Source organism: Zeus faber, assembly GCF_960531495.2.
Source record: "Zeus faber genome assembly, chromosome: 17".
NCBI classification, from domain to species: Eukaryota; Metazoa; Chordata; class Actinopteri; order Zeiformes; family Zeidae; genus Zeus; species Zeus faber.
The window spans coordinates 28,277,530-28,283,529 of NC_137204.1; positions in this window are offsets into that span (position 1 = coordinate 28,277,530).

Below are 6,000 nucleotides of genomic sequence, written 5' to 3' on the forward strand. Positions count from 1 at the left end.
AACGGATGACACTTTATCTTCACCAACCATCGTATCGGAAAGAGACCATGCTGTTTCCACCGATATCAACAAAATGACCCAAGATGCCGCCTCAGTGTGTTGGTGCGCGTTGTTTTGTCTTGTTTCGTTTATTAATTTAGTTTTCTGTGACAATTCCGGGAGCTTTAGACCAGAGAAGAGCTTATGAACATCAGGGCTACAACCCCTGTGGATTTATTTTTCGACTTTCATAGCCACATCTGTGGATCAACTGAACATTCTGGTCAAAGGTAGGCTCACCTTTGTGCACGCAGTGAAACGCCGGAGGAGAGGGAGATGCGCCGGTGTGCTTGTGCACCTCCACTGACGCGGACATCGCACACTATTTATTTCTAACGTGCGTTCACTGGGAAACAAACTAGACAAACTTCAGCTACTGTTGGGGAAGAACAGAGTCTTACTTTCATTTTCTGTTTTGTGCTACACGGCAACATGGCTGAGGGGAACGATACCGGACTCTGCGCTGCAACCGGCAGGCTTCCAACTCTTCAGAGCGGATCGGGTGACAGAACTCTCCGGCAGCAAAACAAGAGGTGGAGACTTTTGTTCTTACACAAACAGTTGTTGGTGTAATGACGTGACATTGCTCCTTCAGCACTGTTCTCCTGATCTGGAATTGTTCTTCATTAACTGCAAAACCTTCTATTCTATTCCTGTGAGTTTCTTCCATTCATACTGGTTGGTGTTTACATACCACTGCAACCCAACGTGCAGGACGCAAGCGCATGCTTGCTGACTAGATACAGTGTGTGGAACGGACAAACCCGGACTCCTTGGTTATTATCCTTGGCGACTTTAACAAAGAAAACCTCAGCTATGAAATCCCCAAATACAGACAGTTTATTAAATGCCCCACCAGAGAGGAGAATACTTTGGACCACTGTTACACCACAGTAAGCAGTGCCTATCACGCCGTCCCCCGAGCTGCACTGGGACACTTTGACCACGTCATGGTGCACCTGATTCCTGCATACAGGCAGAAATTAAAGCTGTGTAAGCCTGTGGTGAGGACATCAAATAAGTGGCCCAGCGAAGCTGTGGAGGATCTTCAGGCGTGCTTAGACTGCACCAAGTGGGACGTTTTCAGGACTGCTACCAACAGTCTGGATGAGTACACAGAGGCTGTGACATCATACGTCAGCTTCTGTGAAGAGAGCTGTGTACCATCACGCACCAGGGTGAGTTACAAAATGACAAGGTTCACAGCTAAACTCAGACAGCTAAGGTCAAAGAAGGAAGAGGTGTTGGAGTGGGAACAGGCATGGTCAAAGTGGCTAAGCACAGGTTAAGCAAAGAGGTGCGAGTTGCTACACGACTGTACTCAAAGAGACTCCAACACCAGTTTTCAGCCAATGACTCTGCCTCTCTCTGGAAAGGGTTCAGACAAATCACGAACCTCAAAACCAAAAATACCTCACTCCATGAACAACTCACGCCTGGCCAACAACCTGAACAAATTCTACTGTTGCTTTGAAAGACAATGGGACAGTCCTGACACCATCCCCCTCGACACCTTCCACAAGCCCTAGCCTACCAGCTCCAGAGACTGGACCCCTTCACAACTATTCACCTTAGAGGCCCCCCTCCTCCCCCACCACAGTGACGACTCTTTCAATCCTGGAGAGGGACGTCAATAGGCTTTTTTAGAAGCAGAACCCCCACAAAGCAGCCGGACAAGACTCTGTCTCTGAAAATGTCTGTGTTCACAGACACAGACCTCTGTGCACAACGTCTGAAAATGTCTGTGTTCACAGACATTTTCAACACATCACTGGAGACATGCCATGTACCACCCTGCTTTAAATCTGCCACCATCAACCCAGTCCCAAAGAAATCAAGGACCACAGGACTTAATTTTTACAGACCCGTTGCCCTGACCTCTGTGGTGATGAAGTCTTTTGAACGGCTTGTGCTTTCCCACCTAAAATCCATCACAGACCCTCTCCTGGACCCCCTGCAGTTCGCCTACAGAGCCCACAGGTCTGTAGACGATGCAGTCAACTTGGCCCTCCACTTCATCCTCCAGCAACTGGACTCCTCAAGAACCTACACCAGGATCCTGTTTGTGGATTTTAGCTCCGCCTTCAACACAATCATTCCGGCTCTTCTGCAGGACAAGCTCTCCCAGCTGAGTGTGCTTGACTCCACCTGCAGGTGTATCACAGACTTCCTGTCTGACAGGAAGCAGAACATGAAGCTGGGTAAACACTTCTCTGACTCCCGCAGCATCAGCACCGGTTCCCCTCAAGGCTGCGTTCTTTCTTCTCTGCTCTTCTCCCTGTACGCCAACAGCTGCACCTCCAGCCACCAGTCTATCGAGCTCCAGAAATACTACACTGTCCTGTACGCCCTAAATTGAATGCGTATGTCAATGTGCGTTGCATTAACGCACATTCCTCATTCTTCTGGACTCTTATCCGTGAACATTGGACATACTGTTACACTTAAGACAAAACATTTGCACATTCCTGCACAAACTGTACAGCTTTATTTAAAAAAAACAAAAAAACAAAAACAGCCTTATTTTACATATTCTTATATATTTTATTCATTGTTTTACACTTATGTTTCATGTATGCACCGTACACAAAGACAAATTCCTTGTACGTGTAAACTTACTTGGCAATGAAGACGATTCTGATTCTGTTTCCATCGATATCAACCTGTGGAAACTTACTGTATTTGCAACAACACCTTTTCTATGTCCCACAATTGCAAAATGTAACTCGTCCAATTTAAGATTCTGCACAGAGCTTAGATCACCCAACACAAAATGTTCAAAATGGGTTTTGTGGATAAAGATGTTTGTTCTCACTGTTTGCTTAATACCAGAAAAGACTACTTTCATGCCATCTGGCTTTGCCCACCTATTCAAACATTCTGGACCAACATCACCAAGCAGCAACAACCCTTCTGGGTCACAGCATTCCAGTCTCTCCATCTGTATGTCTCCTCGGTGACCTCTTCAGTTGACCACTTAAATACCACCAACCCATTTTATCTTTATTTTTATTTTTTTAACCTGTGCTGTCAGCATGCTGGACATACAACACAATTTTTATGCCATTGCATTTAGGACGGAGTTAGTCTGCTAGTGGAGTTCAAGTTCTGCGACCTGCAATGCAACTCTTTATTAGATCTTAAATCATCAAGAACTGCTGCAATAACTCTGTCCTGTGGCCACCTGTAGAATGACAAGAGCACAGCTTTTGGTTCTAGAAAACCAGCACCAAGCCACCTCTTTGCAGAACTATTTATCATGTTTTTGGCCTATAAACAACTGATCACTGCTCCAAGAGGGAGAGTCACCACGGGCGAGACAAATTAACATCGAAACAAACAACATTTACACAAAAACATGAATATTGGACGACAACATGTGTTGAAAAACAGTGAATTAGGTCCAGCAAAAGTGGAGCTACTACTGGTCACGTGGCCTCTTCCTGTCATAGTTATGGCAGCAAATGAGGGAGACAAAGGAGAGGGATGCGACCAGGAGGCTGCTGGGCTGCACTTGAAGCAGGTGTGGTGGTGTGTGTGTGTGTGTGTGTGTGTGTAAGGTGTCCACCGGTGAGTGTACATGACTGATCCCAAATGTTTCTGATGTATAAGGTATTATGTTGTGGGACCTCCAAGCAGCAGAAAGGCCCCCGGAGCCCCCGCCCCGCCCCGAGCTCTGCAGCCACGTAGACACCCAAGGGCTGCAGGAAAGCCCTGAGCACCCCTGGGCCCCCAGAGAAGCCAGAGGGCCACTGAGCAACCCCCACACCCGGCCCCAAGGAGCATAACCCAGTCCCAGGGAGCAGGGAGGGAGGAGACCCTGCACCTCAGAGGCGCACACATACAACCCACAGACCTACACCACGCCCAAACCGCCCGCCCTGCAGGCGAGGCGAGTAATAGCTATACTATCGTGCCCATGCTTTCCCATAGATAAGTCTGGTTTACCCTCCTTTACATTGCTTTTTAGACTGGGGGATTCTCAGAATAACAGACCGTCTATATATAGTTTATTAACAACCAGCGATAATTTACCCTTCTACTGGATCTCCTTCAGGATGGGGTACAGCACCTTCCGTCGGTCGTTGATCTCCCAGAGGAATTGGTTGTTCATACCCAGCGTGGGTCCTTTCATCTTCCGTCATTTGCTTTTAACCAGCTCCTTGTGCTTGAAGTCTTCAAACTTGGCAATGATGGAGCAGGGACATTTCCCCAGTTGCGGGTTCGGGTCTTGGCGTGCCACTGGGGTTGCCGCCCCATGGGCTGGGTGGCGTGTCCTTCTGCGTCGGGGAAGGGGTGGCAAGTTGTGCCGTGGCTGGTTAGACATTTCGTCTGGTCCTGTGACCCGGGCGGGGAGCTGAGGCTGGCTGGGTGTGCACGGCCTGGGGCTCCCCATGTGGTCTCCTAAGGTGGCGGGCGGAGTCCTGTTAGCGCTCCGGGCTGCCTGGGCACCTGTTCTTTGGTGCTCATCATTGGGGGGTCGGACTGTGGGTGGGGGGGGGGGGGGGGGGGGGGCAACTGCCTATCTCTCCTAGTGACTCCAACTGCCTATCTCTCCAAAAGTCATAGTCAGCACATACACCACAAAATAGGCCTAGGGTTTGCGGGACAGGTGGTGTGTGAGCTATGTGGGTGGGGATGTGGCGATCTTACCCATCACACTCCTGCCCCGATGTGCTTCTCGTCCGTCCCAAAGTTTTAATAGCACTCATATTAGCTTAGAACACATACACTTGCACACAAATCTTTCTCTGAGCAACACTCCACTAGACCATGGTCTGCGGGGCAGGAGGGGTGCGAGTGATGCGAGGGGTGCGAGTGGTGCGCACTACCACAGCCTTGTGGGGGTGTGGATAGGCGCAGGGGCCTCACTGGCTGGCCTGCAGGGCGGAGGGTTCAGGCAGGGTGCCGGTCTGTCAGAGAGGGACATGGTCCGTGCCTGGCGACCACGGCCCGGGTTCTGCACCTGCAGCTGCGTCTTGTGCCTGGATTATGCGTCTCAGGGCAGTAGTGGGGGTTGCTCCGTGGGCTTCCGGCTTCTCTGGGGGCCTCGAGACTCAATGCTGCTACTATTCTTTCTAACCAAATGTTCACATGTATAAATCGCCCACCTCGTTCATATTGATACTAAAGCAAATGCCAGCCACTTTTTTTTTTTATCAATTATAACACCCCACTTTCACACTTTTTTTCCCTGCGTTCAGCGGTAGTTACATCCACTCGCGAATGATAATTTCAGTTTGCCTTTTTCTGGATCACCGTGTCGGCACCAATGATTGGTCGGGTGGGGACCGGCAATGAGGGTTACGTATCTTTCCGAATTGTCGGGTTTTTTAACGGCAAGGATTGCGTTCGTTCAACGCAGGATAAGTGCCTCGCCCAAAATGCTTATTCGAGCGGAAAGGGTGGATCTTAAAACGGTGGTTCTTCAACCAGGTTTGAGGGGAAGTAAAAAGGAGTGAAGGCTTACAATGCATGATGCATACCTGAGGGTCTTGCGGGTCGCGAATTGGCAGAGTCATGTTGCGAAAACGTGGTTTCAAAAGAACAAAGAGCAGACAGGCCATGTGCCACTGTGCCAGGTAGAGTGAATGTAAGTCCTTCAGGTGAACTTCATGGTCACAAGAGAGTATAGAGTCTTAGGGGAAGAAGAGAACTAAAGAGCGGTTGTGGTCCAGGGTTTTTATGTCCTCTAAGGGGGCCAAACCGGAAGTGACCTCCTTCAATGGCCATCATGGTCGGGGGGTTTGTGAGAGGTTTCCCACTGGTCGGGAATCCTCGCGAGTTCTCTCTTTGTTTGCTGTGGAGGCGGGTGTTCCTCTTTGTCGTGAGGCGTTCTTCTTACAATATTTCAATCCTTAATCTTGAATTACGTTCGTGTTTGTGAAATACATCTTTGACACTTGTAGCAACACTTCTAGTTCCCCAGGTGCTTCTCTCCAGTAGCACCTGGGGAACCTT